Source organism: Monodelphis domestica, chromosome 3, assembly GCF_027887165.1.
Source record: "Monodelphis domestica isolate mMonDom1 chromosome 3, mMonDom1.pri, whole genome shotgun sequence".
Taxonomy (NCBI): domain Eukaryota; kingdom Metazoa; phylum Chordata; class Mammalia; order Didelphimorphia; family Didelphidae; genus Monodelphis; species Monodelphis domestica.
The window spans coordinates 304,919,029-304,945,343 of record NC_077229.1 but is presented as its reverse complement, the minus strand read 5'-3'; the positions used below and the strand labels follow the sequence as shown (position 1 = coordinate 304,945,343).

Sequence of the window (26,315 nt, the reverse complement as noted above, 5' to 3'; positions counted from 1 at the left end):
GAATACTTTAGACTTATAAAGTCCTTTCTTTAGACAATGTCATTTGAAGACAGTAATGTAGTGCAAGTTTTATTATCCCCATTTTATGTATGAGTACACTGAGGCTCTTGGAACATAAGTGATTTATTCAGAGTGCTGGAAGGAGGAATCCAAGATATTCTTCCTCCAAGTCTAGTGCTGTTTTCAGTAGTTCATTTATCTCCCCAGTGCTATAAGATTAATTATTTTACTAGCTGTGTTGTTACATTACATGGTTATTTTATTAATTTTTACAGAAAGAGCTCAAGGCAATTACTATAGCACTTTCTTTTTGGAGACTTATGGCCTGAAATTTAAGAATCCCTTGCGTCTTCATATTATTTCGAGATTTACCGAAGTATTTCCTATAACACAGCTCAGTATGGTTAAATTAGCCCCTATTTTGCATGGCAGTGCATGGGACTCTGACAGGTGATGTGACTTCTCTAAGGCCACATAGCTGCAAGTGCCTGAGGTAGGATTTACACTCAGTACTGCTGACTATTGCTAGATTCAGGACCAAGTGATAATTATTTACAGAGGAATTTAATAATTGAATGGAAAATGGACAGTATATGAAACTTCTGATTGCTCAAATGTGTCTGATATTCATGGTGTCTTGGAGAGAGCACTGGATTTAGAGAAAGAAAACCTAAAATAAAATTTTGAACCTGTGTGACTTTGGGCAAAATCTTCATTTTTCTGAAGCTATTTTTCCTTACAAAATAAAGGAGTCAACTAGAGTGATCTCTTAGGGGCTTTCCATCTCCAGCACCTGAAACTTAGAATCAAAAGATCTGGGTTCTGTTTCTTGTTCTTTAGAGCTTATCATGAGCAAATAATTTAAATTCTTGGTTTCATTTTCTTATCTGTAAAATGGGACTAATTTAAAATAGAAAACATTTGTACCACTTACCTTCTGGGGACTATTGTGAACTACTTTGTAGATGATATTCCCCCTCCTCCCTGTTAAAAAAAAAAGAAATATATATATATATATACACACACACACACACATATATCAACAAACTGTAATTATTCTGTGTATCTCTGAAATTTACAAACACTACCAGATAAAATAGCTCATATAATAACTAATAGCATTATATTGAATAATAAACTTTTGACATAGGGTAAGGTAAACTTAATTATTTTGTAGTTGAAGAAACCAAGGTTATGTGATTTTTTTTCCCCAAGGCTCAAAAAACTATTAGAGGCAAAGCAAGGACATATAGAAAAGTTCTTGAAGCCTTGTTACTTTGTTATGTTTGTCCATATTTTCATGTCTTTTAAGTGTAGCTAAGTGGTCCAGTAGGTAGACCTCTGAACCTAGATACTGATAGACCACTTATAAGTCTATTGCCTTTTAAAAAATGAACATTGAATTTATTCTTCCTATTACTTTCTACCCTGTCACCTACCTTACAGGATTTAGAGATGAGGCAGCTAGGTGGTGCTGGAGGTAGAACATTGGGCCTGGAGGTAGGAAAACCTGAGTTCCGATTTGGGCTCCTAGTTGTATGTATGACCCTGGGCAAGTCACTTAAGCTCTGTTTGCTCTAGTTTCCTCAATTGTAAAATGAGAGTAAAACTTGGACCTACTTTACAGAGTTGGGGGGATAAAATGAGAAAAGAATTGTAAAGGGCTTGGCACAGTGTCTAGCACAAAGTGATATATAAATGCTAGTTATTTTTGGTTTTATTGTCGAGTGAATGCCTGCGAAGCACTTTAGAGACTTTAAATCCATATAAACTCCTTGATAATCATTTAGATTATGGTCAGGAGACCTAGTTTCAAACGATACTTTACTAGTGTGATCATGAATGACTGTTTCTCTGTAACTTGAAACACGTATTGCCAAGATTATAAATGTCCCTCTTAAGGAAACTTCCTTTGAAATTAAAATAAAAATACCCTCGAATATCCATTTTAGTCATTTTTATGGTAGACAAAGTCACTAATCTTGTGCTTCGACGTGGTGTTGTGCTTTTCCCTTTTCTTTTTATATGCCTGCCTCAAAACACACCCATGTAAAGCTGTTTACCTGGAAGTTTCTGATGCATTTGGAATTCGAGTAAAATTTACCCAGGTCAGGATAATGTGCCCTGCTGGCATTTCCTTGTCTATATTTTCATGTCTTTTAAGTGACCCAGACTTTCTAGGTGACCCAGTAGATAGAGCTCTGAACCTAGAATCAAAGTAGACTTAAGTCCAGATTTGACTTCTGATAGTTACTTGGTCTGTGAACTTGAGCAATAATAATTAGTAATAAAAATAATCATAGCAAAGAGGCAAGTCACTTAACTTCTGGCTGCCTCAGTTTCCTCAGATCTAATGTGGGATAGTACTCAGCTGCCTCTCGGAATTGGTGTGAAGCCTTGTTACTTTGTTATGTTTGTCCATAATTTCATGTCTTTTAAGTGTAGCTAAGTGGTCCGGGGGTAGACCTCTGAACCTAGAATCTGGCAGACCACATACAAGTCCATTGCCTTTTAAAAAACGAACATTGAATTTATTATTAGCACATAGTATGTGGACACTTAATATCTACCACCTCTTCTACCCTGTTTAAGAATACTAATGGAAACAGGTATTGTTTTAAAATTGAGAACAATTTTAGATATTTAAAAATACCCGTGAGTTCCAAAAAGGACAGCCAAAAAGACATTTAAGATAATGGGAAAGGCTGTTAAGAGTCTTTCAAAAAAGAATGCTTTTTTTTTTCTTTTACAATTTCCATAACCATTTTGTTCTTTGGGCGACTTCCACTGGCTGCTACATTTGTTTTCTCACTTGCTAGGGAATGCTAAGGCATTATTAGTTGCCAAGGATAATGATCTGCATTTATTCAGGCACAAACACTGAGCTTTTAAAATTGTAGAATTTGAAGTCTCTCAGTTTGAGCACAAAATCACTTTTTTGTTCTCTTATGAATATGTGAATGTGTGCAACTAAAATGTTTACATTGGATGGGGGTTGGAACACTAGAGAAGGTAATGTTCTTTTACAGTGTCACAATAGGGTTTGTGTCTTGTTGAGATAGCTCCCTTCTTTTCTGTTGGCTTTTTTTTTTAAGAGTACAGGCCAAATGTTTCAGCCCTCCAAGATGAAATAGAAAGCCTCCCTCTCTTTCCTTTCCATCTCCCCAACAGAATCTCAGCTCTAGCAGTTGTAGGGTTCAAGTCCCCACTCACTTAGAACTTTGTAGAATGGGGTCCTCCCCTTACTCCTCTGCCCTGGAGAAAATCAGGACTAGATGGCTCCAAATTCTTTTCCTTGAAGCCTTCTCTGTTGGAGGGAATGGTCACACCATTATCTACTGCTTCTCCAAAGACCCCTCACCCCCCACCCCCATTAGAGCCTGAGGCTTGGTCTTAGCTGTGTGATGTTCATGTCTCCCACTCTAGAAAATTTCCTGACCCAATTTTGTCAGTGCTGGTTTAGCTTCTAGTAAACTGGAGACAGTCCTCTTGACAACCAGTTAGGTTATGGTCAGGACACCTAGTTTCAAATGATGTCTCAGACATTTACTAATGGGATCATGAGCAAGTCACTTTACAGCTTTCAACCTCATCTGTAAAATGGCATTTCCTTGGGTTGTTTTGAGGATCCAATGAGATGCCCTATACTTTGAAAACCTTAAAGCACTATGAAAATATTCTTCATCGTCATCATTATTACTATTGATTCTTTTCAAAGAATAATTTGTTTACAAGCATTTATTAAGCACTTATGTCCTAGGCACTGGAGATTCAAAGCAAAAATAAAAAATAAAAAGAGTAATCCCTGACCTCAACAAACTTATATTCTGTTTTGGGGAAACAATAACTACTCAAATAAATACAAAATATATACAAAGTAATTTAGGTACAGCAACCTGCCATTGTTGAGAAAAGGGAATCCAGATAGGCTTTGTATAGGGAGGTACACCTTGAATTTCACTTTGACGGAAGTTAGAGAGTCTAAAAAGTCAACTTGTACAAAGTTTCACAAAGTAGTTCAGTGATGGAGATAGAAATAAGAAATGAGGGCCTTGGGACTTAGACCAAAGTATCCTTTTTCTCTTAGGAACTCCTTGCAGTCTGTCTGTCTGTGTTTCTCTCTGTCTCTCTGTCTCTCTCTCTCTGTCTCTGTCTCTGTCTCTGTCTGTCTGTCTGTCTGTCTTTCTCATTCTCCCCTTCTCTATCTCCCTCTCTGGTTGTCTTTCTTTCTCCCCCCTCCACTCTCCATCTCTCTGTCTCTCTCTGTTTCTCTCCCTCTTTCCCCATTCTCCCTCCTTTGCCTCTCTCCATCCTCCTCCCTCTTCCCCTTTCCCCTGCTTCTTGAGTAATGGTGTCTTAACTCAGATACAAACAGGGGCCACAAAATTGTATGCAAGGATCCCTTTGGGGCACATATTTACTTAGAAAACCGCATATTAGTATCATCTGTGCTTTATTACGTTTTTATTTATTTTGTTAACTATTTTCTAGTTATATTTTAATCAAATTTGGGCTGCACATAAATGTTTTGGGCCCACATGGAGAGTGCTGGCCACAACTTTGACACCTCTATTTTAGGCCAAAGATTTGTAATCTTGGGTTCATGAACTATTTTTTTTTTAATTTGTGGATAATGGCATTCTAATACAATTGATTTTTCTTAATAATCCTCTGTATTTTGTGTACTTGTTCTGAGATGGAGTCCATAGGCTTCACCTGACTGCTAGAGGGTCTATGACCCTAAAACAGTTACCTCCGCTCTAGACCACCATCCCAGCAGATACAGAGCTCTATGCCCCTCTCCCAATAGTAATCATTTAGTTTGGGGTCTTCCAGTAAGGTCTGAGGCTTGGGGGACCATACTTAAAAACTAGGAAAGAGCTGAAGGCCTTTCCCCACAGTACTCTGTGGGTAGGATACCAGGATACCTTGGATGGGCCAACATCTTTTAACTTGAGTCTCATAACAACTAGTTTTACCAGTTTCTCTCTCTCCTTTCTATAGCACTTTAAGCCTTGTAGTAATGATAATAAGCTTTTAATAACTTTGTGAAGTAGGGAGTATGGGTATTGTGATATATAGTTTATCAGTGAGGTAAGGGAAGCACTATGTGACTTTCTCATGCACACATTAGTGAGTGCCTGAGTGTCATTGGAAACCAGGTCTTAGTCACTTTACTACCCTGGCCTCTGGATCCACTTATGTTAGAGATTCCAGAGTTTTCAGAGTAAATTTCTGCTCTGCCTCCTGTCTCTCTCTCCTTGTCTCTGAACTTAAAAATATTTTGTTTTTATGTATGTGAGAAAAATAGCATTGTGAATCCTTTCTTTGATAGACTTCCATGATACTTAAATAAGATGATAAATAGTGAAATGAATGATCGTATTTTTAGGTGGCACTTTTTAGAGCCCAGCATGTAGATGAATGACTTGATAGCCTAAAGGGAAGATGGTTGAAGTACTGCAAGATTCTCTCCATGGATTTGTACTGTTACATTTTTTTTTTAATCAGTGACCTTGGAAACATTGAAGGCATGTTCCAAAATTTACAGATAAGACAGTGCTTAGAGGGATCAGAACTCTCCATAAATACTCAGATAGTCTCAGTAGACAGGAATGGGATAAATAATGCATTGGAAAAAAATGTATAAGTTGAATGAGTACCAAATGAGGAATTGAATTTGCTGTATACTGGTTGATAGGGAGAAAAAAGACATGGGGATTAAGTGTTTTTTAAGCTTGCTATTCACCAACAAAATAATAATAATAAGATTGTAATTCAGCCTTAAGTTGCATTAATATAAGTTTAATGTTCATATGAGAGGAAGTAATGCTTTCGTCCAAAAGCATTTTATTTCGTCATTTTTTTTCATCATTTTATACTGGTCAGGCAGTATTTTATAGGATCACAGGATTTCAAGGTAAAGGAACACAAATGGTCCTCTAGTTTACTTTCATTTTATAGATGGGAAAACTGAAGTTTACAGAGATTGGTGCTAGACTTCTGTTAGGATCCTAGGCATAGCCCAGGTGAGGTAGAACTCAAGTGGCATATCACCGACCTTCCATCAAACACAGCTTTGCTCTAGTGATATAGACACTGAACTCATTGAGGAAGGAAAATGCCTTAGAGATTGGGAGACAGTAACCAGCAAAGTCTTAATTGGGTGATAAATGTGAATGGAAAGAACCACAACGAAAGAAAGGTTATTGAGTAGTGTAAGTCTCTATAATGGTGGTTCTACCCTATTTGGACTTCAGCTCCTCACCCTGTTGACTTCCTGGTGCCACCAAGCATGGACTGAGCTCAGAAGCCAACAAGTTGGATCTGAAAAATTTATGTTATATAATTTCAACTAGGTTCTCATTCTGTCATGGCAATCCTTTTATACTTCTCTGATTGATTCATTATCCCACTCAGATGTCTTCTCCCATTACTGCCTCCTTCACTTTCTGTTCCATTAGCCTCATTTTTATAAAAACCCTTACCTTCCATCTTAGAATTAATACTGAGTATTGGTCCCAAGGCAAAAGAGTGGTAAGGGCTAAGCAAGGGGGGTTAAGTGACTTGCCCAGGGTCCCACAGCTAGGAAGTGTCTGAAGTCAGATTTGGACCTGGAACCTCCCATCATTTCAACTGTAAGTGCACCAAAGAGATTGCAGATGATCTTTTAATCACCAAATCTAATGGTTTTTTCTCCATTGTCATCCTTTTTGACCTCTTTGTGGCCTTTGACACTGTAGATAACCCTTTTCTCCTTGTCTCCTTTTTCTAGGATTTTAGGGCAATGCTCTCTCCTGCTTCTCTCACCTAACACTACTCTTTCCCAGTTTCCTTTGATGGAATTATTAGTGGTGAGAGCCCCAGCCTTGACCCCTTTTCTCCCTCTAATTATTTCACATGTTGATCTCATCCACTACCATAGATTTAATTATCATCTTTATACTGATGATTTTCAAGTCCACTGACATAACCCTAATCTTTTTGCCCACCTCTAGTTTTCCCTCTCCAACTGCTCATCTTGAACTAGAGGTCCCCTAAGCCTCTTAAACTTGGCATGTCCAAGACTAAAATCAGTATCTTTCCTTCTCCCTAATTAACTGATGACTATTAATGTTACTCCAGTCCTTCCAGACATCCAGGTTTGTAACTTAGATATCATCTTTGACTCCTTTCTCTCTTTCCCTTCCCAGAGATTCTGCCATATTGAATCCATTGTCTCTGCTAACAAATCCTGTTAATTTTTAACTTTACAAATAACTGAGTATATCCCTTTCTCTCCTCTGAAACGACTACCACCCATGGTGCAGGCCTTCATCACCTCTTACCTGGACTATTTCAATAGCTTTCTATTTGGTCATCCTGTCTCAAATCTTTCCCTACTCCAATCCATCCTCAACTGGGCTGGGACCTTGTTCTGGTTATGGCAAGCCCCTTTCCCTCCAGTTCAATGAATTCCGGGGGTTTCTAGGTTCAAATATAAAATCCTGTTTGCCATTTAAATTCATTCACAGAAATAGGAAATTTAGGAAGTTAAAAAGTTGGGTACCACCCTTAAGGGCATCCAGTTGGTGCAATGGATAGAATGCCAGTCCTGGAGTCAAGATTCATCTTCCTGAGTTCAAATCTGGACTCAGACATTTCCTAGCTATGTGTTTCAGGGCCAGACACTTCATCCTGTTTGCCTCAGTTCCTCCTCTTTCAAGTGGGTTAGAGAGGGAAATGGCAAACCACTTCAGGATCTTTGCCTAGATGGGATCCCAGAGAGTCAGACAGGATTGAACACATGTTTCCTAAAGAAAAGCTTTTTTTCCTTGGCCTTTTAGTCTATGCAAGGGGATTTTCCAGTGATTTTGGAATGGACCTTTTAGAACTGAGAAATATTGCTTCTTAATGTTTCTAGAGAGAAACTAAAAAGGAGGTCTTTAATATACTTCCACATCTCATAAATATGGATGTCTCCCAAGACTCTGCCCTTGGCCTTTTTCTCTCAACTGCATTCTTTCCTTTTGTCAGTCTATCTTTTCCTAATTACCTTGGTGCAGATTACTTCCAAATCAAAATTTCCTTTGCTGGCTTCAATCCTGACTTCTCCTGACTTCTCCTGACTTCTTCTCTTCTCTCTTCTCTCTTCTCTTCTCTTCTCTTCTCTCTTCTCTTCTCTTCTCTTCTCTTCTCTTCTCTTCTCTTCTCTTCTCTTCTCTTCTCTTCTCTTCTCTTCTCTTCTCTTCTCTTCTCTTCTCTTCTCTTCTCTTCTCTTCTCTTCTCTTCTCTTCTCTTCTCTTCTCTTCTCTTCTCTTCTCTTCTCTTCTCTTCTCTTCTCTTCTCTTCTCTTCTCTTCTCTTCCCCTTTGTCTTATGTAATTTGAATCTGTTACTCTAAAAACTACGATTCCCAGCACCCTACTCTCTTCCTGTCCTTACGTGCTGACATAGACAGGAGATAAATTTAGTGGAGTTCCATCTCTCGACCTCTTTCCTTCCGGTGGCAGCTTTGGTGGACTGGGCTTTTGGGGCAGGTAGAAAAACTTAGTCACTTGGTTCTATTTTGTTAGATAATAAACTTTATAAAATTAATTCTTGAAGTATTTGATATTAATTTAACTTCTACAGTCTTAGAATTAAAACTGTTTATTTGTTCTAAGGCAGAAGAGTGGTAAGGACTAGGCAATGGGGGTCAAGTGACTTGCCCAGGGTCACACAGCTAGGAAGTGTCTGAGGGCAGATTTGAACCCAGGACCTCCCATCTCTGGGCCTGGCTCTCAGTCTACTGAGCCACCCAGCTCCCCCCCCTCCTTAATAATATCTTAATTGTTCCCTTCTCTAATTCATCTAATTCATCCTTTTTCTCACTATCAGAATTTTATCCCTAAAAATATACAACCCTTAAGCGACTTCCTTTGCTTAAAACAATATCCCTTAATCCAACATCCAAGGTTCTCAATCTGATTTCAGACCATCTTATAGCTTTGTTGAATACTTGGACACAGCGCAGTCTTTGTTAGAGTTCCTGGATTACTTGGTTTTTCATTCTGAGCCACTGTTTCCCCTCTTGGATGTCTTTGCTGTCTCTTATACTAGGATAATGATCACCCCATATTTCTGCCCATTAAAATCCTTGCCTTCTTTCAAGGCCCAGCTCAGGAGCTCTGTCCCTCAGAATTTTCCTCCTACCTCTTTACTTTCTCCTGCAATATTTAAGTGTCTTATTTAAGAATTTTCCTTAAATTTCTCATATCATTCTAGTTTCTCCATTCATATGTTGAATGTCATAGTGGATAGGGCACATCATCAAAGCCATATGGTTTAGTGAATAGGGTGCTGGACTCGAGAGTCAGAAGACCTGCCTGGGTTAGACACTAGCTGTGTTATCTTGAGCAAGTCACAGGAATTTTGCCCCAGATAGTCCTGATTAAAAAAAAAAAATTATATTAAGATGGGGAGAAAACACCTGAGATACTCAGTATATTTGAGCATTTGAACAGCTCATTCCTGTGGGGTCAGGACCAGGCTTTACTATGTTCAAATGAGGAAGCACAATATTCTGTTCAAGTCAGTATTCATCGATGGAAGGAAACTGTTCATATGTGTGTTTTGGTGTAATTGGAGAAAAAGAAAAATATTTTGTGCAAAATATTATTGCAGGTATTAGATAGTGCAGTGGATAGAGCATTGGACTTGGAATCAGGAAGACTCATCTTTTTGAGTTCAAATCTGGCCTTAGATACTTCCTGAGCAAGTCATTTAACCCTGTGTGCCTCAATGACAAAGCCTAGAAAACCCCAAAATGGGACCACAAAGAGTTGGATGAGTGAAATGACTCAGTGGTGCCATAGAATAGAAAAGAAGTTCAGGCTAATAATCCCCTTCAAATAAAATGTTTAACTTTTCTTAGTCATTAACATTTTATAATTAATTTAGTAATAGTAAGGAAATAATGGAAAAAATGAGAAAAAATAAGAAAATAATAAAGAAAATCAAAAAAGTTTATTAGTAATCTTATAAAGCCCAAACCCCCAAACCAAATAATAATACAATTTAATAATTAACAATTCTTTAAGGCCACTATTCTTTCGTGTCACATAAGTTCCTTAAAGGATTTAGTCACTTCACTTAAGCTGAGCTTTTGTTTAATAGAAATAGGCACTGACCTAGGTTGTAACCTTGGGCAAGAGTTTAGGTTTTTTTCTCTTCTGACATAGAAAGGAGGATCAGATAGGGCTGTACTATTTGAGATGCTCAGGGGACATCAGCTTGGAAATGTCCAAAAAGCAGTCACTGAGGCAGAACTGGAGTACAGGAAGAAAGACAATGGCTAGATATATAGATGTGAGAGTAATCATTGGTAGTTGCACCTTTGGGAGTTTCTGATGTCACTTAGAGAGAGTGCAAAGAGAAAATAGATGAGGACCCAGCCCTAAGGTACACCCACAGGCAGGGGAGAGCCTGATGAATGGTCCTGTAGGCAGGAGGAGAACCAGAAGGGTGGCATTGTGAATTCCCAGAGTGATGAGTATACAGGATGGAATGGTCCACAGTATAAAATGGTGCAGCGAAGTCAAGAAGGTCGAAGGTTGAGAATTGAGGGTTGAATCAGGCAGTGGCAAGATCATTGGTAACTTTGGAGAGGACATTTTCATTGGTGTGATGAAATGAAAAGCCAGATTGTAAGAGACTGAGACTTCAGAAAAGGAAAGGAAGTGGAGGCAAAGCATTTAGACTGCTTTTTCTAGTAGGAAAGGGAGGACAGACATAAGACAGCAGTTGAAGGGGTAAGTTTTTGTTTTGTTTTTAAGGGTGGGGAGATCTGGGTATGCCTGTAGGCAACAAGGAAGGAGCAAATAGATTGGACTTTATTTTAAAGGCTGAGACCTTTGTGTGTGCCTTAAGAGATAGGAGAGAGGGGAATAAGGTTTCAAGTAAAGGGTTTGGCTTTAGTGAGAAGGAATGTCCCTTCAACTGGAGTGAAAGACCAGGTTTTTGAGATTTAGAGCAGGGGAAAAAAGGGAACTTAAGGTGAATAATCTTCTCGGTAAATATGAGAGGACAGGGGAAGAGGTGTGTGAGACTTGAGAGGGAGAAAAGGTTTGGAATAGCTGCTTTTGGGAAGTTGGATAGATTTCCTGTAGAGTAAAAAAATGTTTATGCTGCTGCAGGGAGGACCCCAGTAAGATCAGATAACATAAATTGGTAGTGGATCCCATCACCTTGGTTGAGTAAATTGCATCCAGCACTATTCAGGAGCCCATGAATAAGAGTGGGAAGGTGAATGGTGGGAGTAACACAAGAGTGGAGTGTGACAGGAGGAGACTAGAGATTAGGGGACACTGATGTTGAACTGGGTAAGGAGAGGGTCAGCACTGGCAACAGTGGAAAGGTAACTATATAGTATAATAAAAGTGACCCATGACTTGGGAGTACTAAGTATAAGGACACTTGGTGAGAATAAAGAATAGATTTAAATAATAACTTAACATTTATATAGTGCTTACTATGAGCCAGACACTGTTCTGAGCACTTTATAATTATCTTATTTGATCCTCAGTAAGTGCTATTATTATTCCCTATTTTACAGTTGAACCTGAGGCAAACAAGTTTAATGACTTGTCCAAGGTCATAGAGCTAATAAGTGTCTGAGGCTGGATTTAACTCAGGTCTTCCTGACTCCAGATACCACCTAAAATGATAGGGTATAGTCAAATCAGATGTTTTCAGAATATCAACAAAGAAATATTGAGAGCTAGGTACATGAATATGAAGGGAGGGGAAGATATAGAGCTTTTTTCTTTTTTCTTTTTTCTTTTTTTTTAAACCCTTACCTTCCATCTTGGAGTCAATACTTTGTATTGGCTCCAAGGCAGAAGAGTGGTAAGGGCTACACAATGGGAGTCAAGTGACTTGCCCAGGGTCACACAGCTGGGAAGTGTCTGAGTGCGGATTTGAACCTAGGACCTCCCATCTCTAAAATCCACTGAGCTACCCAGCAGTCCCTTCTTTTTTTTTTTTCCAATTACATGTAATAACATTTCCACATAAATTTTCAAAAGTTATATGATCCAAATTATCTCCCTTCCTCCCTTCCCTCCTCTCTCACAGATCTGGCAAGCAGTTGATCTGGGTTATACATTTTTATCATGCAAAACATATTTCCATATTGTTCATTTTTGTGAGTAATCTTATAAAACCAAAATCCCCAAACCAAAATCCAAATAAACAATTGAAAAATCATATGCTTTCGTCTGCATTCCTATTCCAAAAGTTCTTTCTCTGGAGGTAGATAGCATTCTTTGTTCCAAATCCCTCAGAATTCTCAGGGATCATTGTATTGCCGAGGGTAGCTAAGGCTATCACAGTTGATCATTTATGGAAATATAAAGAAAAATGGCATAGTAGTATCTGGAGAGGGAGAAACTTTATCCTTTCTTACTTAGAATATTTTTTCCATGGTTACAGGATTCATGATTTTTCCCACCCTTCTTCCTTCCCGGAGCTGACAAGCAATTCCACTGGGTTATACATGTGTCATTGTTCAAAGCCTATTAGAAGTTTATCTTTTCTAATGAGAGAATATAGACTTATTTATTTTCTCAACATAAACAAAGGTTAAATCCAACACTAACAGTACCACTTGGTTAGATGCTGCAAAGATGTCTGATTCTATCTATAGCTCCTCTTATTCTCCTTCTTTGGAGGAACTGATTCATGATTTGGGAAAGGATGTGACACACTGCAATGGGTAGGGGTTGATGTTCTCTAGAAGGCCCTGATTAGGGGATAAGTTTCTTAACAAGTACATTTCCTTTCATCCTGTGTATTTGCATCATAGAGCCTGGAGTAGGAGGAAAAGTTATGGAACAAAGCCTGGGAAGCAGATCAGGATGATTGTCCTTTTTTAGAAGAGGCAGACAAAATGATACAAGGCAGCTCTTCTAAGGTAAAGGATGGATTTGAACTTGGTGTCTACCTTTCTTGCCTTTTGGCTGGGGCAGATTCAGTTCAAAAAGACTTTTCTTTTTGCTGATGAACTTGTATCTAACTTATTCCAGCTCTCTAGCTATGGAATGTCCCCACTATATATTCCACAACCCTTCTAGTTTCTCCATATTATTGCATGATCAAGTATGCTCCCTTAACATTTATTTTTTATTTGCTCTTTAGTTATTATTACTGGTTATAAGAATACATAGTTTTCCAAGGTCAGGCAACATATTCCTTATAGAATTTGTTACTGTTTTCAGTGACATTTAAATAGCTCTCTTTACAGCTTCAAGGAGGGTACTTTGTGGCAATAGTTTCTAGAGAAAGCATTTGTCAGAGCAGCCTATGTGTGGCAGGCAGTCCATTTTCTTTCGTCCTTTTTTTTAAAACCCTTATCTTCTTCCCAATTGACAAATGGTGAAGGGATAAGAATAGGCAGTTTTCAGATGAAGAAATCAAAACTATCAGTAATTGTTTGAAAAAGTGTTCCAAATCTCTTCTGATTAGAGAAATGCAAATCAAAACGACTCTGAGGAACCACTGCACACATGGCCAATATGACAGTAAAGGAAAATAATAAATGTTGGAGGGGATGTGGCAAAATTGGGACACTAATACATTGCTGGTAGAGTTGTGAATTGATCCAACCATTCTGGAAGGCAATTTGGAACTATGCCAAAGGACTTTAAAAGACTGTCTGCCTTTTGATCCGGCCATACCACTACTAGGTTTTTACTGCAAAGAGATTAAAAAACAAAAAACAAAAAACAGAGGTGGACCTATTTTACAAAAATATTCATAGCTGTGCTTTTGGTGGTGGCAAAAATTGTAAAATATGGGGTTCTCCCACAATTAGGGAATGAATGAACAAATTGTGTTATATGATGGTACTATTTTGCTGAAAAGAATGATGAACTGCTTGATTTCTATAAGAACTGGAAGCAACTCCATGAACTTATGTGGAGTGAAATGAGCAGAATCAGGGGAAGATTATATACGTTAAGGTAACTGAAACATTGTGGGACAATCAAATGTAATAGACTTTGCTACTAAAAGCAATGCAATCCCGAGGGATTTATGAGAAAGAATGCTATCCACATCTAGAGAAAGATCTGTGGGAGTAGAAATCCAGAAGAAAACATCTGATTTATCACTTGTTTATATGAATATATGATTTGGGTTTTGATTTTAAAAGATTACTTTATTACAAAAAAGAATAATATGGAAATGGGATTTGAGTGATAATACATATATAACTCAGTGGACTTGCTTGTCAGCTTTGGAAGGTGAGAGGGAAGAGGGAAAAGGGGGGGGAGACAACATGAATCATATAACCATGGAAGAAATATTTAAATAAAAAAATAAAATATTAAAATAAAAAATACTTATCATCTGTCTTGGTATCAATTCTAAGACAGAGTGGCAAGGGCTAGGCAATCAACATTAAAGTGACCTGCCCATGACCACACAGCTAGGAAGTATCTGAGGTAAAGTTTGAACCCAGGACTTCCCATCTCCAGTCTCTGCTCTCTTCCCACTGAGTCACCTGGCTGCCCCTACCCTCATTTTTTAAAAAAAAACCCTTACCTTCCATATTGGAATCGATACTGTGTATTGGTTCCAAGGCAGAAGAGTGGTAAGGGCTTGGCAATGGGGGTTAAGTGACTTGCCTCGGGTCACATATCTGGCAAGTGACTGAGATCAGATTTGAACCCAGGACCTCCTGTCTCTCGGCATGGCTCTCAATCCACTGAGCCACCCAGATGCCTCCTCTCATTATTTTTAATATCACCTATATTCCTAACTCTTCACACAGCTAGGAAGTGTTTGAGACTGTATTTGAACTCAGAACTTCCTATCTCCAGACCTGGCTCTATACCCACTGAGCCACCTAGCTGCCCCTGACAGTACTATTTTCCACATGTTGAACAGAGGAACCAGGTCTTTGGTGAGCATTTGCTGAGTCTTCCATTGTGAGAACAAGAAGCTCCTGAAAAGACAAGGATGTATGACACGTGAGTGGTTCAAATTACCCATAAGGGATTTTGTTCTCTCCCCAGATGAAATCTGTGTTGACACAGTTTATGTCCCAGAAGAGAAGTCAGGAGATAAAAACAAATAGATTAATTCCAGAAAGCAGAAGTATGACCGTGAGCTAACCCTTTAGGGTTAGCAATGCCAACCCAACCAGTTCCGTGTTAGTCGTGAATCCCACAGGAGACAGCAAGATGTGTCATGCTGAAAAATTAACAGTAATTAATGGCCTTGCACACTAGGAGCCTCTTAGAGAGCAGTGCTGTATAATTTGAAAGTAATGACAGAGGATAATTGCTTTCTCTTTGCTGAGGAGGGCTGAAGAATCTCTGCCACATGGCTGGAACTTGTCCTTTCATTTGGAGTTAAAGCTGTCCTCAAAAGCTGGTGCTGGCCATGGCTTCCTCTCTGGGTCGTGGGCTGCTGGAGGTCCGGGCTTGATCCGAGCTTGATCCAAGCTCATCTCATCCCCAATATTCTTTTTTGGGTTTGGCCTGCCTGAAGCTTTCTTTTGTCCACAGCTGGACCGCCCTATTGGAAGTTTTGTTTCTGAGCATTCAGAAAGTGGATTTGCCCTTTGTTCCATTTTACCCTGCATTCAAAAGCCTGTAGTGTTGGTACCCCAGATTCAGCTTTTCATGGTATGGCTGTTTAGGGTGGCGTCAGCATCATTTGGATGCTGGTATCCTGACTCTGACTGAGAACCTCTTTGCTTGGGAATGTTTTCTTTTCTGTCTGTGGGGCCAGATGGAAAGATTTCAGGAACCAGATTGTCTATACCTCTAGTTGCCTTCGAGTTTACAGACTAAAAGGGATTTATGCATGTCCATGTTTAGTCATGAATTTTAGTTCTATTCAGTGATCATTTACTGAATACTTACTTTGTGCTTTTGCTAGATGATAGGGATACAGAGATAAAAATGAACCAGTCTTTGGCTTCAGATTGCTTATAGAAATTAGGCGGAGGAGGGAACATTAAAAAAAGACAAGTAAATGCAAAATATGTACAAAGTAAATGCAAAGTAATTTTGATGGGGGAAAGATACTAGCAACCAGGGGAAAATCAAGATACACCTTATGTAGGAGGTGGCACTTTTGAAGGAAACTGTTGATGTCACATTCCAAGTGCAGACTCCAGAAAACACACTGGAGTAGATTATTTTATTTGGGGCTGCTAGGTGGCAGATTGAATAGAGTGATGGACCTTGTTCTGATATCAAATCTGGTCTCAAACATTTATTAGCTGTGTGACCCTAGGCAAGTTGCTTAACTTCATTTGCCCCAGGTTCTTCATCTGTAAAATTGAGATAATAATATCTACCTTCCAAAACTGTTGTTATGAGATGATAACTAAAATAGTGAGATAAGAAATGAGCTAATTGTAAAGTTCTTTGTAGTTTCAGCACATAGTAAGCACAATATAAATATTAGCTAGTATTATTACATATTGCCCACTTCTCATATATATTATATTTATAATGTTGTTATTATTAGCCTCATAGATTAATATAAAACAAAGATCTATTTCTCTTCCCATACTAAAAAGGCTTTGAGCCCAAGCTTGTCCATTCTTATACTAGATTGTTCTTTTTTTGTTTGTTTGTCTGTGAGGGGAAAACTTAAAAGTATAAAAATTTATTTAAAAAGTATTTTATTTACATATGATTTATTACCTATCTAATCTATCTATCTTCTCTATCTTATCTATTCATCCATCCATCCATCCATCCATCCATCCATCCATCCATCCATCCATCCATGCATCTACCTACCTACCTATCTATCTATCTATCTATCTATCTATCTATCTATCTATCTATCTATGTATCTATCTATCGATCTATCTATCTATCATGAGATAAAATAGATAGGAGTCCTGTCTCTGATAGGTACTAGTTATGAGAACTTGGGCAAATTCTTCAAACAATTAGTGACCCAGGAATCTCAGTAACTATAAATTACAGATGAATTGTAGGTTTGTGTTGGTGAAAGAAGCTTGAGTTCCTCTGGCCGATGAAATCACAAATTCAGACCATAAAGGGCAGAAAAAATACATACATACATACATACATACATACATACATACATACATACATACATATTATATATACAAATATGTAATATATACATATATGTGTGTGTGTGTGTGCGTGTGTGTGTGTGTGTGTGTGTGTGTGTGTGTGTGTGTGTGTATGTATGTCAATCTCCACCTGAGATGAACCAAAGTTGACCACCTTTGTAAGTTGCCTGCTTGGTAACATAGGGCGTGTCTTAGCATTTCTGCCCTATCTGATTTTGCTATATATAATGATCTGTTTTAGCATACATTCCTAATGGCATATAACTGACATTTACAAGTGTCTTAAAGTTTGCAGAGCAGTTTAATGTCATTCATTCGAACCTTACAATAGCTTTTATGGTAGCTACTAAAGGCATTTTACCAGTGATGGAACTGAGGCTCAGAGAGATGTCAGAATATTTGCCCATGATCACAGAGGTAGGAAATTTCAGGGGAAGAATTTGAATCAAATCAAAATAAAATAAAATAAAATAAAATTCCAGGTCAAGCACTTTATCTACCATCATGTTATTTCTTTCATATAGACCATAAATTATTTTAAAGTTTTATGGGTATGCCTTGTTACTAAATTACAAACATTTGCATTTTAAAAATTATAAGAATTTGCAAATAATATGCCCATTTTCTGAAAGGTCTTTTGTGTAGAGTAAAACTAATAATCATAGGACTTATATTGGAAGGTCTGCAATATTAAAAGGAAACTATTTATTCTCCCTTCTATCCCCCATCCTAGAGCAGGAAGGGAATAGAAAAGAAAAACAAAATTTTTTGTAATAGATATTTATTTAATAATGATATTATATTTAAGCAAACAAATTACTCCATTGGTTGTACACAGAAACCTATGTCATTCTACATCTTAAATCCATTACCTCTACCATACATATTACATTTCATCATTGGTCTTCTGGAATCATGAGTAATCATTGTATTGATCATAGTTTTTACAGATTTCAAAGTTGTTTATTTTTTACTGTGTCATTGTGTAAATTGTTCTGGTTTTGTCATTTTATTGTCATCAAAAAAAATTTTTTAAGCCCTTATCTTCCATCTTATAATCAATACTGGGTATTTCTAAGGCAGAAGAGTGGTGAGGGTTAGACAATGGGGGTTAAGTGACTTGCCCAGGTTCACACAGCTGGGAAGTGTCTGGGGCCAGATTTGAACCTAGGACCTCAGGTTTCTAGGCCTGGTTTGCAATCCACTGAGCCACCCAGCTGTCCCTATCATCAGTTTTTAAAAGTCTTCAAAATTTTTCATTTTTATAATATATTATATTATAAATTGTTTTTCTTGTTCTACTTGCTCCACTTTGCATTAGTTCATATAAATCTTTCCATGTGTCTTTGAAATCATTTCTATTTCTTAAAGCATGTGTATATATATACATGCCTGTATATGTGTTTATTTAGGTATGGGCAGTTGTGTGACCCTGGACAAGTCACTTAATTCCATTTGCCTCAGTTTCCTCACCTATAAAATTATCTATAGAAGAAAATGGCAAACCACTCCACTATCTTTGTCAAGAAAACTCCAAATTGCGTCACAGTCAGACATGACTGAACGACAAAAATACAGATATATACATATTTATATATTTGTGTGTATATATGATGTAATATGACATGTGTATACAAACACACATATAAATACATCACGGTTTATTTAGCCATTCCATCTCAATTAAGGGCTTTTTTCTTCTGTCTTATATTAGTATAGGCATCAGTATGTATATTAGAATCTATTAGTCATTGTGGAAAATCGTAATTATTATTCCTTATTTCAATGTGCTGTAGATGAGGATTATTGGCCATTAAGACCCCCTGCACTCCTGAAAGGCCACTCTGACTCTGATCCTATCTCTGGCATCTGTCTAAGTCATAGACAAGTTTTTAGCCAGGATTTAGCATGCTGGTCTGAAGGCAGTGACTACCTCAGCACTTCTGGTTAGGACTGTTTTAATTAGCTTACTTAAGGAAAACAGACATGAGGGCATTGGCTGATATCTCTTTTGAAGAACTCCCTTGGATGTTCTTCATTGAAGAGAGTTTATGTGGAAAGAAGAGGAGGAGAAAGATTTAATCAAGGTTTGGGAAGCAGAGACTCATCAGTCACTACCCATATCTATTCTCCATGTGGTTATTGTTCTTTAGAGATTCTGCTGGGGAAGTTGTGGTATTAATGCCCTGGAGCTATTGTTTGTTTTGTACCCATTTTATACACTGCTCCAGAGCTGGGACTAATATCCTTTTTTTTTTTCCCACCCAAACCCCCTTACCTTCCATCTTAGAATCAATAGTGTGTATATTGGTTCCAAGGCAGAAAAGTGGTAAAGGTTAGGAAATTTTGGGATTAAGTGATTTGCCCAGTCACACAGCTAGGAAGTGTCTTGAGCCCAGGACCTTTCAGTTCTAGGCTTGACTCTCAATATACTGAGCCATCTAGCTGTCCTTTGGCTAATATCCTTTTGAGAAGAGAGTTGAATTAAGACCTGATTAGAGAATGCCACTCACCCTGCCACCTATGACAAATCAGCTTGATATTAATGGAAAGAATATTGGGGAGTAGTTAGGAGACTAGGGCTTCTCCCCTTCTGCTCTGGGCCCCCATTTCCTCATTGTTAGCATGAGGATATTAATATTTCTACTAACTATTTCATAGGGTTTTAAATACTGACAGTATTCTATAACTCATGGCACTTTTATTCCCTAACCCGGACTCTATTCACCTTAGTGCAGTGATGGCAAACCTGTGGCACAGGTGCCAAAGAGTACTCTCTGGGGACACAGGCCCTCCCTTCTGTACCCCTCTCCCCTGCAGAGAGACTCTGGTGGGCTCCTCCTCTCCCCCAGTCCCCACAGTGCCTGCCTACATTTTTTCATATCCCCCACCCCTCTCCCCTCTGCCCAGCAGCCAGTGGTAGTGCACAGAGGGTCAGTGGGGTGTCTCATAGATGGCAGAGTTGGAGGAGAGCAGAGCAGAGAGCTTGGGTCACTCCCCTCCCCCTCTACACTGCCTGAGGACATTCCTTACTTCACCCACCCAGAGGCCCAATGGAATTGCTTTTCCTTCTGTGTGGGGTGGGGCACAGCACTTCACCTCTAAAAGGTTCACCAACACTATCCTAGTATAATTCTGAGAGCTGAGCCTGAGATCATTTTCTCTTCTTGGCTTAGAATTCTCATGAAAATCTCCACCATGGTTCATATCTACGTTCCCTAATATCAGTAAAAGTACCTAGCTCCCATCTATGCACATAAGGTGCGAAATGCAAAAATTGGTAATGGGGAAGCCCTTATTTCTCTTTCGAAAAATGTGGAACATAAGAAGGAATCATGGTGGCCCTAAAACATGCAAAAATGTATACAGTTAAGCCCATCAAGCTCTCCCTGGAAGGTAATTGAATTTGGGGTAATTGAATTGGGATAATCTTTTTATATTACAGTGAGACTTTGACTGGGATAGCTAGGTGGTACAGTGGATATAGAGCAAAGAGTTTGGACTTAGAAAGACTCAACTTCCTGAGTTCAAGTCTTGACTTAACTAGTTATATGATTCTGGGCAAGTCACTTAATATTGTTCGGCTGTTTTCTCATCTGTAAAATGAGAAGTAGTAAACCACTCCAATATCTAGGCCAAAAAACCCCAAATGGGATCATGAAGAGTCAAACATGAATGAAAAACTACTGAATTGGACTGAGTTCCTCTTTCCCACAGAGTCCTAGAGATTGGTAATATTATCGTATAGTTTAGGCTGTCTCCCACTCTGAAAATAAACATATTTTGGGAGCTGCTGAACAAGTGTCCCCTTCCCATTGGCTACACCTATCCAAGTAACCCATTATTTTAAAAGAAAATAAAAAGAACCAAATATCTTCTAAATATCCCCCTCCTTTCAAAAAAAAAAAAAATTAAGGTCAGGGGCCATGTTGAGCTGCTTCTTCTTCAATAAACTTGTTTTGAAGAAGTCTGCCATTTGAAAACCAACACTGCATGAATTCTTGAACTTGGTTTTCACTCTTGAGACACTGCCCCAGAAATATCCCTTTTCTGGATGGACTTCTACTAAGGATCAGAGATCTTGGTTCTGAAGGACTTCAAAATTCTCCCTTTTTTCTACAAAGGAGATCTGGGATTTGAGAATATTGTTTAGTTACTCCTCCATTCCCAGGTCTCATCACCTTCCTGCTTCTACCCCAAGTCACCATAAAACATTCCTAGAGAGGAAAATTATATATGGATAGGCTTCTTCCTTCAGTGCTCTGATCTCATTTCTGAAGGCAAAAGAGTTCAAGAATGAGAAAGCTAATGTCAACTCTTTTTTTTTCTTTTTTAAACGATCGTTGGGGAGGAACAGCTCTTACAATAAAGTTCAAAAATGCTTTATGTTAAAATTGCTTTTGTGCTCTCTAGAAGATAGAGGTGTCAAACTCACAGTTCTCAGTACTTGAGTCCTCTGAACCAATTAAAATGGGAAAATTAAATCAAATTTGGGAAATTAAATTTAAAATGGAAAACTAAAATTGTGAAATATTTAACAAAATAAATAAAAATATAATAGAACATTAATAATGATTATATGTATTTTTCTAACTCAATATGTGGCCAGCAGAATTCCTTATGTATAGTTTAGTGGCCCCCATTTCTAGTTGAGTTGACCTCCATTTTGCTCTAAGGTATTAGATGCCTCCAGTCACAGGCCCTCATTTGATGATCTCTTCCAGTTTACTGGGAAATTGATCAGGTTGATCTAGGAGTCACTAGATCAAGAGTCTCTTATAGATATATATAAGGCCCCTTGACAAGACACATGCAAAATAGCCTGGAGATTTAAAGCTATAAAACCCAGAATCTGCAACTGATCCAAGATCCCTAAACTTAATTGACCATCCTAACAATTTTAGCTACACTGCTCCAGCCTTCCTTTGGAGAAGGGACTTTACTCTCATATTTGGCACCATCATAGACCTTGGGAGAATTGTCTACGCATTTCTCTTTAGTAATTTCCTGCCAGGCACCATGTAAGTAAGCACTTAATAGCTATTTCATTTAACCATCTCAACAACCTTGGGAAATAGATGCTATTATAACTCATATATTATAGTTGAAAAAATTGAGGCAAACAGAAATGAAGTGACTTTTTTCAGACTTCCACAACCATTAAGGGTCTAAAGTTGGATTTGAAATCAAGTCTTCCTGATTCCAGGTCTGACCCTCTATCCAATGTGCCATCTGTCTGCAAATAGTGATTCTACCACAACATGTTTTGTGTTGCTTTGCCTTCCTAAATTATCTGCATGATGTTGTGGTTTTCTAAGTCTCATCTTGCATCTGTAGTTTTGGGATGATCTTTTTTGGATGATCTTCAGTGGCAGTTTTTCTAGAAATTATATATAGCATTCCATGACTTGGAGCCAAATAACATTGCTGGAAGAATATAAGTATTTTAGAGAGAGAAACCTTTATTTCAGGGACCAGCTTGGGACCATTAAAATAACTTCATCAGTTTCCCAAAGGCAATCCAGCACTCTCTTTTTTTCTAGTCAGTTCTGGACCCAATTTATATATTTTCAGATTCAGATAGCCAGTAAAAAAATCTTCCCTGGACCTCTAGTATTAGTGATAAGAATATTCACTCTGGACCTGAGGATGAGATTTTTTTTTTTTAATACCTTTACCTTCTGCCTTAGGATTGATATTAAAAATTAGTTCCAAGGTTTTAAAAAAAATTAAATGTGTTCAGAGTTATTCCACCCCAGTAACTTCAATTTAGAAGCACAGAATGAGTGTATCCACTGGATTTTGAACATTCTTTAAACTTGTTCCTGATTATATTGATAACGATCACATCTGGGTTTGTTGCTGCTTAGTGTTATTAGGTAAAATCATTCAGCCCCCGTACTCACTCCCCTATAGTATTATCTTCTATTATAAAAGATTTCTATGTCTCAAAAGATTACTGAATCCAATTTGGGAGGTGTAATTTTAGGAAGTAGTGGAATGATTTTTAAATTAAATTTAATTCCATCATTTTTTAGTTTCTCCATTTTCAAGGAAAGTGTTGAGAGACGTGACAGCTTCCTTTTCTTATGGAAAAGAAAGAAAAAAACTATGTTAGAAAATTATTTGTAGTCACTTGTGCTTATGTGAGCCTTGAAAATTTGTCTTTCTCCAAACTTGCTGTCTAGAAATTTCACACCTAAATTATTGTCCCTAGCAACATTTTCCAAATACCATATTGATTTCAGTTCCTTTGTCGGTCTTTTTTGCTTATTTGAAATAAATATCAGTGAAATACTTTAACTTCTAAGTGGTGAGCTATGGACAGTAATGATAATTTCTCTTTATAGGGCTTTCTAGTTTGATTATTTAATAGCTTTTACATTGATCTTTTCACTGTGATCATCTTTAACCAAAGTAAACTGAAATAACAAATATTGACATTTTTCTTTTTCTTTTTTTTTTAAACTATCCGCTTTCCTCACATGCCATTGTGGAGCCATCCATTCCTGTATTGCCTTAGGAACTTAAATTTTAGAATTCTTTCCCACTTTTTCCCTATTGAATGACTTTAGACAGCAAGTATTGACTATCCATAGGGTGAATAAACATCATTATTAGGACATCTGTGTATAAAAATAAAAAAATAAAGATGTATTCTGCCCTGGAGTCTGCTATATGCTTATTTTCACTCCTTCATTGATTTGAGGAGGGGAGTTGGGGAGAGACACAGACAGAGACACAGAGAGGAAGAGAGAGAGAGAGAGAGAGAGAGAGAGAGAGAGAGAGAGAGAGAGAGAGAGAGAGAGAGAGAGAGAGAGGGAGAGGGAGAGGGAGTGGGAGTGGGAGTGGGAGTGGGAGTGGGAGGGAGAGAGAGGGGGGGGAGAGGGGGGAGAAGGGGGAGAGAGAGAAGGGGAGAGAGAGAGGGAGAGTGAGTTCTCTTGGCTAAAGCTGATGGTGATGGTGACTACTCTAGTGGAGGCTCTTGGTACTATGGTAGGTAGAAGTCGTGGGGTTACAAACGCCATCAGGTGGTCCAACTTCTCATGTTAACTTCCAAGATTTAGGTAAGCTGGCCCTCAGACAGCATTACTGTACTACTTTGTAAGACCTATACTCAAAATCTTTCCAGCTGGGGTATTGTCTATCAAAGTGTGGCTCTACTAGCAAAGCTTGGAGAACCCAGCCAGAGTGTGACTGCTGTATAGATTATGGCAACCTGGGGCAAGCCAAATGGACAGATCTTTAATTAGATATAATGTAAGTATACCCAAATAGGCAGCAATCCAAAAATTTGCTGGAGACATCATTCTTACACATTTTAAAATTGTAGCTAGTGGCATTCTCTGGCTACTTCCAAGCCACACTGTTGCACTCCAGACATCTTTTGCACTGGAACCTGTGCTCTGCTTAGCCTCTGGGAGATAGGTTTTTCCCTTTCTTTTCCAGAACTAGGTCACTTGCTGCCCTTTTCTAAGCCAGGTTTATGCGTCCATTCCCCTCTTCCATTCCATTAAAATGTAAGCTGTAATGGAGTCTCAGCGTCTTTTCTTGCCTATATCCACATCCCCAGGACTTGGCACATAAGTAACTGGCACATAATAGAACTTTAAAAATGCCTGGGGGTTCCCCAGTGCAATCGCCTAGGTTCTCTTCTTTTTTCATTTTTATATCATTTGATTTGGTGATCCCATCAGCTTCCAGAGATTCAGTTTTTATCTCTGTGCTGATGATTCTCCATTCTTTCTTTCCAGCCTTCACTTTTCTCGGAACCTCCAGTCTTCTGTTTCCAGTTGCCTGTTGAATATTTCAAACTGGATGTTCAGGAGACATCTCAAACCCAATATGTCTAAAAATGAACTCATTGTATTTCCTTCCATACCCTTCCTTCTTCTTAATTCCCCCATTACCTTTGAGGACATTTCCCTCTTCCTTGTTCGCCTGGCTCTCAACCCTGGATCATTTCCTTTACTCTCACCACCTACATGCAGTCTCTTGCCAAGTCTTGTCATTTCTGCCTTTGTAACATTTCCTTTATAGAACCCTTTCCCTCCTCAGGCACTTTCACCTCTCTGGTGCTGACCCTTGTAATCTCACACCCAAGTGCTGCAGCATCCTGTTGGTTGGTCTCTGCCTCAGTGGTCTCTCCATTCCAGCCCATCATCCACTCAGCTGTCAAAATGATCTTCCTAAAGCACAGGTCTTCCCATGTCACATTCAGTAAACTCCAGTGGTTTGCTCTTATCTCAGGATCAAATAAATATAAAACCCCTTGCCTTTCTGGTCTTCTATCTTACTCACCCCACATATAAACTGGGACCCCTGGAGACACATCACTTGGTATTTTGGGGATCTCAATGCCTTTTTCTGTAAAAAAAATAAAAGAGTAGAGTTTGATATACGACCTCTAAATTCCCTTGTAGTTTTTAGTTGGATTCTTATGAAATATTTTGAAATAGCAATAATATCTCTCCTTGAGTTATCTCTTTTTTTTTTGGCTAACATATTCCTCTGTTCTTTCAGGTGTTTGTTCTGTGCATGATTAAATCCTATTACCGTACTGTGTCCTTCCCTGAATATACTTTAGCTTATCAATATCTTTCTCAAAATGAGGAATGTATAACTGAAAAAAGTATTTGAGTTTGTTGTTATTGAGTTATATCTGACTCTTTGCAACCCCACTGACCAAACTGTCCATGGGTTTTCTTGGCAAAGATACTGGAGTGGTTTGCCATTTCCTTTGCCAGTGGATTAAGGCAGACAGGGTTAAGTGGCTTGCCCAGGGTCACACAGCTAGAAAGGCTGAACTAATTTTTTTTGCTTTGTTGAAAAAATTAGTCTTGGTCCCAATTCCATCTGAAGACAATCATCTGGGATTAACCAAATTACATTTTAGTAATCAGTCATTCACATTTGAGCTAGTTAGCCCTTTGCTAAATTCTCAACCCTTGAATATAAAATATACACACGTAGCACATGTTGTAACACCACAGTGTGTTATTTTACCATTTTATCAGTAATTCCTCATGTTTTTAAACATAATGCCATTTATAGATTAAGCAATGGCTTTCTACAACCTGAAAAGTACGCAGTAGTTTGAGTTAAGTATTATGACAATATATTTTTGGCAGGTTTTTTTGTCTTTTGTCTAAGTTGTTTAAAGCAATTATTTGTAAGGATTGCATTGCATCAACATCAGCTAGCAGAGAATAGACCAAATGTTT

The 26,315-nt window shown here is 38.2% G+C and overlaps 1 protein-coding gene across 1 annotated transcript in view; it reads left to right on the top strand.

The window, feature by feature from the left end:
• The window catches only part of BPNT2 (3'(2'), 5'-bisphosphate nucleotidase 2), a 59,330-nt gene that overhangs the window by 1,982 nt on the left and 31,033 nt on the right, over nucleotides 1-26,315 (top strand). The gene's annotated exons all lie outside the window — the stretch shown is intronic.